Source organism: Lontra canadensis, unplaced genomic scaffold (genome assembly GCF_010015895.1).
Source record: "Lontra canadensis isolate GAN:19392208 unplaced genomic scaffold, GSC_riverotter_1.0 scaffold7, whole genome shotgun sequence".
Taxonomy (NCBI): domain Eukaryota; kingdom Metazoa; phylum Chordata; class Mammalia; order Carnivora; family Mustelidae; genus Lontra; species Lontra canadensis.
In genome coordinates, this window is record NW_022631001.1 from 36445454 (window position 1) to 36458905 (window position 13452).

A 13452-nucleotide genomic window follows, 5' to 3' on the forward strand; every position below is an offset into this window, starting at 1 on the left:
CCAGATATGAGGAAACTTCAGAAAATCAAAGGATTTGAAGGGAAGAATCTGACTGAGTTATGGGAATAGCAGAAAAGGTGTTTAACAACAGGGATGCACAAGAGGATGAAAAACAGACAAAAAAACTGGTTAAGGTTTTGGCATTACATGAGGCAGAGAGGAGATGGGTAGGGGATAGTAAATGGAAGGAAAAGCCTAAGCAGAGAGAAGGCAGGCGGGAAGATTTAGATTCAGATCAGTGCGCTTACTGTAAGGGAAAAGGACATTGGGCCAGGAAGTGCCCTAAAAAGAAGACAGCAATGCTTGCCACTAGAGACTGAAGGGGCCATGGTTTGGAGCCCCTCCCCGAACCTCGGGTAAAAATTGAAGTGGAGGGGAAATCAGTTGATTTTTTGGTGGACACAGGAGCCCAATTTTCATCATTATTTAAACCTATGGGAAAACTATCTGGAGAGGAAGTTTGGGTACAAGGAGCAAATGGCACAGAGAGACATAAATGGACAACAGAAAGGACTTTAAATTTGGCCTCAGGAGTAGTTAAACATCGATTTTTGGTCCTCCCTAATGCCCCATATAACTTGATGGGAAGAGATCTTCTCCACAAGTTAAGAGCTGGCATTCAGTTCTCGGAAGAAGACATGACTATAACCTTGAGACAACCCACTGTACAAGTGCTTATGGCAGCAGCAGATGAATACCTCCTTTACGAGCCAGTCTCAAAACCAGAGGAGACAAAGGGGTGGGGGGCCTTCTCCAAATCCTACAGGACGAGTTTCCCCAGGTCTGGGCAGAAGGGAAGCCCCCTGGCTTGGCCAAAGAACAACCTCCAGTGGTGGTGCAGTTAAAGGCGACAGCTATGGCTATTCGCGTTCAGCAGGACCCCCTTCCCCAGGAAGCAAAGGAAGGGATCAGAAAACATTAACCGCCTCCGAGGAGACGGGATCCTAGTTCCTTGCAAATCTCCATGGAACACACCTTTGCTGCCCATCAAAAAGGCCGAGACTGGGGAGTACTGACCCGTTCAGGACTTGCGGGAAGTTAAAAAACGGGTTGAAGATATCCACCCGACGATGCCTACCCCTATACCCTTCTCTCCCTCCTGGGCCCCAAAAGAACTGTATATACTGTCTTAGATCTCAAGGATGCATTTTTCTGTATACCTTTAGCAAGGGAATCTCAGCCCTTTTTGCTTTTGAGTGGTCTGACCCACAGGAAGGGTTTCAAGGCCAGCTCACGTGGACAAGACTTCCCCAAGGATTCAAGAATTCACCCACCATTTTTGACGAGGCCCTACATGAGGCTTTGCGTGAGTACAGAACCTCCAATCCAGGAGTCACTCTGTTACAGTACGTTGATGACTTGCTAGTAGCCGCTGAGGACTATGAGTCCTGTTTGCGAGGGACGAGAGCTCTCTTACAGACTTTGCAGGAAAAAGGGTATCGGGTGTCAACGAAGAAAGCACAGCTCTGCCAGAGCCATGCCACTTATCTAGGCTTTGATCTCCATGAAGGAGTGCGTTCACTGTCTGAATCCAGGAAACAGGTGATCACCTGATACCCCCACCCCACCACGTCCTGACAAGTGAGGGAGTTTCTCAGGACAGTGGGCTACTGTAGGCTGTGGATACCACGGTTTGTGGAGATTGTCCGACCTCTCTATGAACTGACAAAAGGAGGGCTCACTATGATAGAGTGGACTGCTGAGGCAGAAGGAGCATTTTGGGAATTACAAACAGCCTTACTGAGTGCCCCAGCATTGGCCATCCCAGATGTTACCAAGCCCTTCCAATTGTATGTGGATGAAAAAGCAGGGGTGGCCAAGGAGTTTTAACTCAGACTCTGGGACCTTGGCGAAGGCCAGTGGCCTATCTTAGCAAGAAACTAGATCCAGTAGCAGCTGGGTTCCTCCCTTGCCTCCGCATAATTGCTGCAATGGCCCTCCTGGTCAAGGATGCGAATAAACTGACTTTGGGTCAAAATCTTATCGTAACCACCACACACGCTATTGAGGGCCTCCTCCGAACTCCACCAGACCGATGGATGACGAATGCCCGAGTAACGGGGTATCAGGCCCTTCTCCTCAATGAACCAAAAGTGACCTTCCGACCCCCAGCGGTGCTAAATCCAGCCACACTGCTGCCAGAGGAGCTGGCTGACCATCCACACGACTGTGGGGAGGTCCTAACCCAAGTCACAGGAATAAGGCCGGATCTCAGAGACATTCCCCTCCCCGATGCTGAGATGACTCTGTTCACAGATGGGAGTAGCTACATGGCCAATAGAAAGAGGTATGCAGGGGCTGCGGTGGTTTCTCCTGAGCAGGAACTCTGGAGAGCAGCCCTGCCACATGGAACTTCGGCACAAAGAGCGGAACTGATTGCACTCACTAAGGCACTGCAGATGGCCAAATATAAAACCGCCAACATCTATACGGACAACAGGTATGCCTTTGCTACTCTCCATATACATGGGGCTATTTATAAAGAAAGGGGCCTATTAACAGCAGAAGGAAAAGGAATTAAAAACAGAGGAGAAATATTGGCTCTCCTCCAGGCTATTTGGGACCCAAAAGAGGTGGCTGTTATGCATTGCCCGGGACACCAGAAGGGGACTGATTTGATTTCAAAAGGAAACCACTTAGCAGATCAAGCCGCAAAGCAAGCAGCTCGAGAAACAGTGCAAGAACTGGTTACACTCCCGGCTCCAGCCCTACCAGAAAAACCGAACTATTCAGAAGAAGATTTAAAGTATTTGCAGAAATGGGTTAAATTGGACTATGAAGGGGACTGGGCTAAGACTAAAACAGGAAAAATAATTCTTCCTTGAAGACTAGGTAAGAAGTTAGTAGACCAGATACATCAGGGTACTCATTTGGGGACATGCACACTCAAGGAGCTTATAGGCAAGCAGTTCCAGGTTTCTAAATTAGGGCGTATGGTTCAGGATGTAGTTGATAGATGTGCTCAATGCCAGGCAGTTAATGTGGGAAGAACTAAGATGGGAAGAGGGAAAAGAGAAAGAGCTAAGGAACCAGGAATTTATTGGGAAATAGATTTTACGGAAATGAAACCCGGAAAATATGGGCACAAGTATATGTTGGTTTTTGTGGATACCTTTTCAGGCTGGGTGGAGGCTTTTTCCGCCAAACATAAGACCAGCAGGAGTGGTAGCCAAAAAGCTATTAGAAGAGATAATTCCTAGGTTTGGGCTGCCTCTTGTGATTGGGTAGGACAATGGCCCTGCATTTGTGAGTTCAGTCTCACAGGCATTGGCCAAGGCCGTGGACACAAATTGGAAACTACATTGTGCCTATTGGCCCCAGAGTTCTGGGCAAGTAGAGAGAATGAACCGGACTCTTAAAGAGACTTTGACAAAACTAATTCTGGAGACTGGCTGTGGATGGGTAGATCTCCTTCCTTTCGCCCTCCTCAGGGCCTGATGTACACCCTACTTAAACAAGGTGACCCCATTTGAAATGTTTGGGAGACCCCCCTCCCCACTCTGTCCTTGGCTACAGGAGGTTGTCCTAGCAGAAATGACTGATCAGTCTGTACTTCAGTCACTGCAAGCATTACAGTCTGTCTTAAAAAAAGCCCATGCAGGGATCCAAACTGCCCACACTGGGACAGAGACAATGGTGGAACCACATCCTTACCAACCCGGGGACTTGGTTTGGATACGTCGCTATCAAGTGGGGAACTTGGAGCCTCACTGGAAGGGACCGTCTACTGTTATCCTAACCACCCCCACGGCAGTAAAAGTAGAAGGCATTAGGGCCTGGGTTCATGCCGGTCACGTTAAACGAGCCGAGAGTAGGGAAGCCCCGCAGAGATGGAAGCTGCAGCCAACAGACCCCGCTGACCATGGACTAAAACTAAGACTAAAAAAACTGTAAGTTTATTGTTGCTGTACTAAAGAAAAATTGGAGCGATAAAATGTTAGAACTAGCTGAAAAGTCAAGGATTTCACTAATCTCCAAAGAAAAGGGGGGAATGTAAGGGCCTGCCCCTCCCAGAGGAACTAGCTTGTGGACCCCGGAAGCAGGGGCGGGGCAGGCTGGGTGGAGACGTCCAGTCGGTGGGGCGTGGGTATATCCACTGGGTAAATTGCGATTCAATTGGCTAACTGTGTAGGGGCGGGGCTCAACCACCCCCCATAAAGGTTGGTCTGCGAGGCTGGTAGGAGCAGAAAAAGAAGAGCTGTCAGAAGGAGCAGAAGAAGGAGAGTTGGCGGGAGCAGAAGAAACAGAGCTGTGACAGCTCTTGTAAGAGCTGTAGGAGCTGTAACAGTCTTGTAAGAGCTGTGAGAGTTGTGACAACTCTTGTCAGAGCTAGACGAGCAGCCCCATCCACACCGCGGCTTCGGCCGCTGTGCGCCTCGGGGAGCAGCAGAGCCACCTGCAGCCGAGCTGCCAGCGGACCCGAGCCGCCAGCGGCCCCAAGCACGCGAATGGTCCCAGCACGCCAGCGGTCCCGACGGCCAGCTGTCCCAGCACACCAGTGGTCCCAGCACGCCTGCAGCAGCCGAGACACCAGCGGTCCCGACTCCAGTGGTCCCAACACGAGCTGTCCCAGCATGCCGGCGGTCCCAGCACTCCAGCAGCAGCCGAGCCGCCAGCGGTCCTGACGCCAGCGGTCCCGACACCAGCGGCCTCGCCGATGCACAGCGGGGAACGGCCTAGACGCCAGCAACCTCACTGCAAACGGCCTCACTGCCAGGAGCGGCCTTGATACCCTGAGCCTCAGCCTCGCTGGAGCTGCACCATTCCGGGGAGCGGCTTTGTCTGGAAAGAGGCTTCCTTGGTGAGCAGCCCTGCGGGAGGCAGAATCATCAGGAAAAAGTCTTCCTCCAGAGTGGCCTCTTTTTGTGAGCAGCCTTGTCCAAGGAGCGGCCTCGCCGGAGCAGCCCTTGTCCGGGGATCAGCCTTTCCGGGGAGCAGCCCTGTCTGAGGAGCGACCTCATCAGCTGCGGCCTCGTCCTGGGAGTGGCCTCGTCCAGAGTAGCCTCATCTACAGAAAGGTCTTGTCCAGAGCAGCCACGTTGGGAGCAGACGTGCTGGGGTCATCGTCGTCACCTTTTTGTAAGAGACAGCCCTGACCGGTCAGTTTGATTTTTGATGCTTGGTGTGAAATAAAGCTTTGATTTTTTAAAAAATATTTTATTTATTTGACAGAGATTACAAGTAGGCACAGAGAGAGAGGAGGAAGCAGGCTCCCTGCTAAGCAGAGAGCCTGATGTGGGGCTCGATCCCAGGACCCTGAGATCATGACTTGAGCTGAAGGCAGAGGCTTAAACCACTGAGCCACCCAGGTGCCCCAAGCTTTGTTTGATTTTTGCTTTATATCAGTCTCATTCCTTTGATCACGGACCCTAACAGTTACCACTGACCCATTAATAACAAGGGTTTCACCTGGCCTTGGCTATTTCAGAATTCTGCTATTGGACTGGATTCCAGGCGGGAATGACTGTGCATGGCGCTGGACTGTCAGCTCCACCAGGGCAGAAGCTATGATATCTCTATCTATCTATCTACCTATCTATATTTATTTGTATCTATTTATTATTTATATATTATTATTTGTTATTATATCACATTTATATATTATTATATTTATACGTATTATTATATTTATTAATTATTTTTAGAAGCTATGGTATTTAGAGTTTCCTGGGTTCAGAACTTAAGAGAACTTAGGTCAGCCACGAGGTAAGCAGGTCACTAGACTTTTGTAGTTTCCAACTGGGTGCAGTGCCACTAAGAGGGCCAGGCACTGAAACAAGCTCTAAATCCTCAAAGAAAAATCGGTCTGAATCATCTTAGCTGGTCCTTGAGTATCAACCCCTGTGCGCTAATCACTGTGCCAAGAGCTTTCACTCGGTTCGATTCTCACAATCCTTTTCTTTTTCTTCCTATGGTTTGCAGTTTTTGAATGACAGGTAGCTAAATCCTAGTGAGAGTGTTTGTACCACCGGAGTGTCACAGAGCCTAAGGTTACAGTAATGTTATTACAGAGTTACTCTCACAATCCTTTTAGTTTAAAAATTGAGATACTATTCAATTACATTAAAGTGACTCGAGTGCACTAATATTAACTGTATGCTTGATAAATTTTTACAGATGGATACCAACCAGATCAAGAGACAGAACGTTTCCAGCTCCCAGTAGGTTCCCTCGTGCCCCTTCTTCCAACCCTGAGGTAACCATTATTCTAATTTTTGTCACCATCGGTAAGTTTTGTACGAAATTATTGTGGCACGACTGGTCCGCGGCGGTGGACGAGGTGCACGCTCGGCTTCCTTCCTAAAAAGCATCCCACCGCGGTTCCAGGAGTCCACAAAGCCCCGGCTCCCCTCACATCGACCCAGCGCCGGACTCCACGTAGGCGCTGCGGGAGCACGCCACAATGGCTGCCCGCGCTCACCCGCGCCTGCCTCACCGCATTCTCCCACCTTTCCAAAGGGTACGCCTCCCGCGCGACGAGCCAGCCGGGCGTGGCCCTGGGCGCCACCCGCTGGAACCCCAGGGGCCAAGCGGACGCTCCTGAGCCCCGGCTGTGGGGCGCGCGCCTATTGGCTGAACTTGCCCCCGTGGACCAGCCGGCCGCAGAGCCCGCCTCCCAGCCCTCTCTCAGCGCTCCCATTGGCAGTTCGCGTTCCTACCTCCCGACCCCGCGCCTGCTCCCGCCCCCAGCCAGCCGCGATGGAAACGGGGTTGGGGAGGGTGGGAGGCCGAAGCGAGGAGGAGGGGGTGAGCTTTCCTCCCGGTAAGGGGGCGCGAGAGACAAGACAGGCCAATCAGGACAGGACGTGGAAAAGAGGCGCCGCGCCAGCCAGTCACATCGCGAGGTCCGGGTCGGGAAGGCTGACGCGAGTGGCACAGCCAATGGGCGTGCCACTACCCGTCCGCTCTTCAGCAGCCGGTCGGGGGTGGTGGCGGAGCGAGTGAGGAGAGCGCGACGGCGGCGGCGGAGCCATCGCTGGACGGCCAGGGGGAAAGCGAGGCCCGAGCCTCTGCGTCTCGGTGAGAGGCGGCGACTGCCGGGCGAGGGGAGGCCGGGCAGCGGGCCGCTCCTCGCCTGGTCCCGGCCGCGGCTGCGGGAGCCGGGGCGGCAGGCCGCCAGAGGCGGAGGCGACACCCGCCGCCCCGCCCCCGCCCCCACCCTGGGCCGCCCGGAGCCGAGGGCGCCTGCCTCTGCCCGGGTGGTCTGTGCGCGGCTGAGCCCGGGCCACCGCCCTCCGGAGGGCCGGGCCATCGAGCGGTGACGCAGGGAGGGGCCTGGTTGGCAGCCGCGGAGCCTTGGGGGCTCCGTCTGGTGTGGGGAGGCCGCGGAGAGGTGGTGAAGGTGGGGCGGGGTACTTAACGGAGGAGCGGGCTTGTGTGCCCCGGGGCGGCAGTCGGAGGGGGCGTGTGATTGAAAGAATTTCTGGTCTGACGGGGAAGAAAGTGATGGGAAAAGGGTGATGCTCAGAAAAGGGTGCCTGGGGTGAAGGTGCGGAACCGGGGAATGTGGCTGGCCTTTTGGAAGTAGGCACTGATGGAGTGGAGGGCGAGATCAGCTGGGAGTGAAGGGAGGGAAGGTTTTGAAGGTTAAGATCTCTGGACTAACGAGGACGAGTGGATTTGGAGTGAGAGGGACTTACTCAAACCGAAAGGTGACTGAGAGAAGATTTTAGATGAGGTGTGGCTGGAAGCTGTTTGACTAGAAGGCGTTAGGTGACCAGTTAGAAACTGTACAAGTTGCCGACCGTCGGGTGTGGATCTTTTATGACTAAGTGAGCAAGAATAACTGTTCCTTTTGGGAGAGGCTGGAGAGCCGAGTGTTCCAGGTAGGAAGGACTCAGTCAGCCAGGTTCATAGGTTCATACACTACTCATGAGGGCCAAGCACTCAAAGTTAATTCTCACTACTGAGGCTGGTTGTGTCTCCCTTCTCCACCCCATTAGTTCATCTAATTGTTTTGCCACAGCAGCACACACACCCTCTCAAAAAGCAGATATTGTTTGTTTTTCATGGATGGCAATGAGGACTCACCTAATTCTTTGTCTTAAAAAAATTAGAATCTGTTGGTTTAAAGGCAGCATCAGAAGGTACATTCAGAAAATCTGCCCTGTAGGGGAATGTCTCACCTATTTTGTTGGACATAGCATAAAAATGATGCAAGATCTCTGAGAGTAACACAGTGAAAATTAACGTGGAAGTGCAGTTCTGTTACTGTAAGATCAACCACTTTGATGCAGTAGAATTTGATTATATATCCTATTGTTAGGAAGTTTTTTAGTCTTGGGAAGAGCGTTATAGCTAAATAGGTTCAAAGTTCTTTTCACTTAGAGGAAAGAAAGACATGGTGTGTGTATTATCACTGCTGTTACTTCTCTGTTTAAATCTTTAGGAGTTTTTAGGAAGGAGGAGAGGGTCTGGAATGGGAGTGTGTGGCGTAAGGAGGAACTGTTTGTGGAGACCATTGCAAAAGATGCAAAAAAAAAAGTTTTTATTTGTGGGGTGTGGGCAGAGGTTGAGGACAGAGAAGTAGTAGAAACAAAAGTGGCCCACTCTACATTTTCAGTGGATTTAAATTGGAGGTGCTGATAGGCATCGAGATGTAATTTCTGCTTGACCATAGTACAAAAGGATTGTGAAGAGTTAAACACTTCTTGACAAACATAAAGTGCCGAAGACAGAAACCAAAGAGGGCATATGTTGTAGAGGTTATTTCCTTAGCCAGATGACCAAAGCATTGTAGTTAATGGACCATTCTTTTCTAGGAGATAGAAATAATTTCGTGGAAGTAATTTCTTGGCACTGCTATTCACTGATCACATTTTACCCTTAGTATAACAATACCCAAGTGCTGAGGTGACTCAGAGCAGAGAACTAATCCAAGTGGTGTGGAGTTAATCAGGGAAGGTTTCCAGGAAGAGGTTAGTTTTGAGACATCTTTAGAACTAGGAGTTTGGGTATGTGTTACTGGAAGACATGAAGATGACATTCCAGTAGTTTGGACATGCTATCAGCAACTTTGGACAAGAATGACACATTAAAAAATGGTTTTAAGGAGGATGGAATATTTGAATGGCGATATAAGAGTGTGGAGATCAATTGAGTCTATGATTGTAGTTTAGTTGAAAAACAATGGTTCTGTCTTGTGGCTAGGAGAGAAGAATTAGAATAGTTAATGATGGATTGGAGACAGTAAGGGAAAGAGCGCAAAAATATTTTTTGATATTTGTGATAAGAAAATATGTTGACAATAAGTTGGGTTATTGAGAGGTAGATTTGGTGTTCAACCATAAAACAATCAGAAACATTTTTGAGTCCTGTACTAGATTATATTGGTAACAGTAGCAAAATTTACTGGGTTCCACTTTGTGCCAGACACTGTTTTGAGCTATTCGAGCATCATCTTTCTTTGATTATCGCTGTTTTATAGATGAGGGAACTGAGATTCAGAGAGATTTAATTTGCCCAACGTCACACAACTAATAGGTGGCAGGTCAGGATTGACAAAGTCAGTAAATACTAATTGAGCCTAAGCTTCCTGCCAGGCACTGTGTTAAATGCTGGAGGTACAAAGTGGACAAGCAAATCCAAAGGTCAGGCTGGAGCCATTTTTTTGGAGGTTGTCAGTTATTAATAGAAGAGAGCCAGTGAAGGAAGAGAAAAAGATGAGCTAGAGAGACTCTTGTAGATACTGAGGAATATATTGTTTTGGAAAACTTAGGATACAAATAGTTTTAAGAAAGAGGAAGTAGTTAACAACAAAATATGTAGCTGAGAGACTCGGAAGAACAGATCGAGAAGAAACCGTGAGTTAAGTCAGAAAAAAAAACTTGTGTGAATTTAATCTCAAAAACCAGAATTAAGATAATAAGGTATAGGCAGATAGTTACGCATTTTTAGTGGCAGGTGCTCTATACATAGTTAAAATATGATGGCAGTTACGGTCAAATTCATAGGAAAGATGTTGGTATGTCCCTTTCTAAAATTTTAATCTTTGGCTGCTGAGATCATGGGTGTTTTAAAAATGCTCATACACTTTGTATTTTCCAAGTTCAAAAAAACAAGCATTACTTTTATAGTTAGTTGGGGAGAAAATCATTCTACTGAAACGAGCTAATAGGGAATATGTGTGTGGGCTTCTCTGCATTATGTTTGGGGAAGGGGAAAGATGGTCTTATTTCAGTGCGAATTGCTGCTTATGAGATACTTGGGTAGGTACATTCCTGTCTTAGAAATGACCATACAGGGGCGCCTGGGTGGCTCAGTGGGTTAAGCCGCTGCCTTCGGCTCGGGTCATGATCTCAGGGTCCTGGGATCGAGTCCCGCATCGGGCTCCCTGCTCAGCGGGGAGTCTGCTTCCCTCTCTCTCTCTGCCTGCTTCTCTGTCTACTTGTGATCTCTCTCTGTCAAATAAATAAATAAAAAAAAAAAAAAAAAAAAAAAAGAAATGACCATACACATCCTGAAACTGTATATACTGAAAGATGGCATTTGCTTAATCTGAGGGATCAGGTTACTAAATCACCTTGAAGCATGGAGATATGGTCTTGGTTTTTCTGAACGTTGTTTTTTTAGGGTTTAATAAATGAATTTAAGGTTAAACAAATGCATACCACTCATTCGATTAGTGGCATTAGTCACTTTAGTCATTCTAGTCTTCGATTAGTCATTTTAACTGTGTCTTTTGGATTTTATACCCTTCTTTCTTCCTACACATTGGTTCTGTAGTTCCTCTCTTACTGGGTTTGTAATGCGCTTACAGTTTCAGTTCAGTAAGACGATATGAAAGTGCTGAATTTACATATCACTAATTTAACCTAAAATTTGTCATTGTTTTCTGTTCCCAATTTGAAGAAGAAAAGAGACAAATTTCAAGACAATGAAATAAGCTTCTCTAATCAAATAATTATTCAAGAGCTAATGAGTAGGATTTGCCTCAGGATCAGTACAGTTTTATTCTGGTCTCTAAAATGGAGATGGAAGAATCTTGTAATTCAAGAATAGGATCTAATTTTTAGTTTAATTTGGCCCATAGGGACTGTGGGAGGAAGCTTAATATTTCATCTAGGTACTGTACTATGTTCCTTAAATAAATTATTACATTCAGTTCTCATACAATTCTCCAAGGTGGAGAACCTCTTATAGATGAGAGAATGAGGCTCAGAAATTAATAACTTTCCAAATGTTGGAGAGGTAGAACAGAGCTGAGATTGAAACCTTGCTTTGTGGAAAGCCAGAATTCATGCATATGAGATAAAAGGCAAGAAAGACTTGTTTATATTAATATTTACAATTTTTAAAAAATGCCACAAAAAAAATTAAAAAATGCCACATAGGCTTAGGTGTTTAGTAACTTTGTTACCTTAGAAGATGGCACTGTTGCTCTGTGTATTTGTTTTATGACACTGGCTCTTAAATGATGGTGATTATTATGTGTCTTTTAAGGGTGCATTATATTACCTTTAGAGGGGTATGTTTTCACATTTTAGTATTTTTTAAAATGAAGATGTAATTTACAGTGTCTTTTTGAAAATGCTTATGAAATGGGTACTTTGTCTTTTTTTTTTTAATTTGAAGATCTAATTCTCTTTATTAAATGATTCATGAATTGGACAACACCTCATCTAGTAAGTAGAGAGGCACTCCCAAATGGCTACTATGTCTTAAAGTCAAATGTGTGTCTGAGAATTGAGGAAGTGTGTATGTATGTATGGAGCCTTATAGTCTGCATGTATGGGGCCTTAGGAGTTTGTTGTGTGCATTTTCTTCCCAGCTCCTTCCTTTACTTAGTCTATTACCTTTTTTTTTTTTTTTTTGGTGTGGTATAATATAGAACTGAAGTATATATTAATAATAAAATACTCATTCTCTTTAGTTAGTGAATATTATAGTGTAGAAGAAAGTACTTTGATGTGGAAAATTAACATTGCCCTGTGAATCAGCAGATCTGAGTTTTAATTTTGGTTTTGCTAGTAACTTGATGTGTGTAGCTTGAGGCAAGTCACTTCCCCTCTCTGAGCTTTAGTTTTCTCATCTCTAAAATGGAGTTGGGAGAGGAACTTACAGACTTGTCCAGCTTGAACAAACTATGCTCTCTCTTTAAAAATGTAGATGCCTTAAATCCTTCTTAAAAACTGTACTGCCTGCCTCTCTGCCTACTTGTGATCTCTGTCAAATAAATAAAATCTTTAAAAACAAACAAACAAACAAACAAACACATCCTCTCTAATACATTGGATCTGATAGTACTCTCAAGGATCCACAGAAAAAAGGCAAGGAGAGAAGGCAAAGACATGAAGACAAAGAAAAAAATAGCAGAAAGCTAATAAATACAGTTTTTTTTTTTTTAAAGATTTTATTTATTTGACAGAGATCACAAGTAGGCAGAGAGGCAGGCAGAGAGAGAGGAGGAAGCAGGCTCCCTGCTGAGCAGAGAGCCCCATTTGGGGCTCGATCCCAGGACCTTGAGATCATGACCTGAGCCAAAGGCAGAGGCTTAACCCACTGAGCCACCCAGGCGCCCCATGGGGATGTGTTATTTTTGATAGCCTGCATTTACTAAGACAGGATATTTGAGAAAGTAGGTACTTAGTAAATAGTTAACAAATGAATCTATGTTTTATTTGAGTTTTATAAAAGGACTATTTAAATAAAATACCATACAGAAGCTGTTAAGGTTTCTTTGAAAGGTAGTCCTGCCTAAATAATGAAATGTGTTTAGTGAAGTAAATTTATCTGCTCTCTGTGGGGCAGGTGTCTACAGAAGAAGACTACTGGACCTGTCTTTTGAGAAATTCTCTGTTCTAGTAGGAGAAGGAATCTTCTTTGAACTTTGTATTATGGAAAGTTGCTGACATAAAATGACATCACTAACTTTAGCAATTACAAACCTGTGGTTAATCTTGTTTCATCTCTACTTCCACCCACTTCTCCCTTTTTTATTTTGAAGCAAATCCTTAAACATTTTTACCAGGTACTGCCATACAGCATGATGAATGTGACAATAGACACTAACCTAAGTGAAGTAGAAATTGTTCATTTAAATATTTTTGAGACGTGTGTTATACTGTGCTAGGCAAGAGAAATTAGATATAATAATCTACTGTAGGATGGGGTTAATGTAATTGGATATACTTAATATATATATATAAAACAATATAGCAACATGAGATTATATACCAAAATTGGTGATATATATTTTAAATGAGAGATGACATTATTTCTGAATGAAAGGATTTAGATGGGGAAAAAGAATATTAAGGGGTGCAACGAGGGTGATCATATGGAGAAAACATATAGTTAGAAAAAATCTAACTTTAGGGGCGCCTGGGTGGCTCGGTCGTTAAGCGGCTGCCTTTGGTTCAGGTCATGATCCCGGGGTCCTGGGATTGAGCCCTGCATCAGGCTCCCTGCTCATGGGAAGCCTGCTTCTCCCTTTCCCACTTCCCCTGCTTG

The 13452-nt window shown here is 46.1% G+C and overlaps 1 protein-coding gene across 5 annotated transcripts in view; it reads left to right on the forward strand.

The window, feature by feature from the left end:
- Positions 1–6669: 6669 nt before the first annotated feature.
- The window catches only part of FAR1 (fatty acyl-CoA reductase 1), a 65037-nt gene continuing 58254 nt past the window's right edge, over positions 6670–13452 (forward strand). For 2 of the 5 annotated variants that reach the window (XM_032853524.1, XM_032853528.1), the window contains exon 1: positions 6673–7020. The gene's annotated coding sequence lies outside the window, so the exon portion shown is untranslated. Of the gene's footprint in view, positions 7021–13452 lie in introns of all 5 variants that reach the window. The other 3 variants (XM_032853526.1, XM_032853523.1, XM_032853527.1) reach the window with 3 other exon arrangements.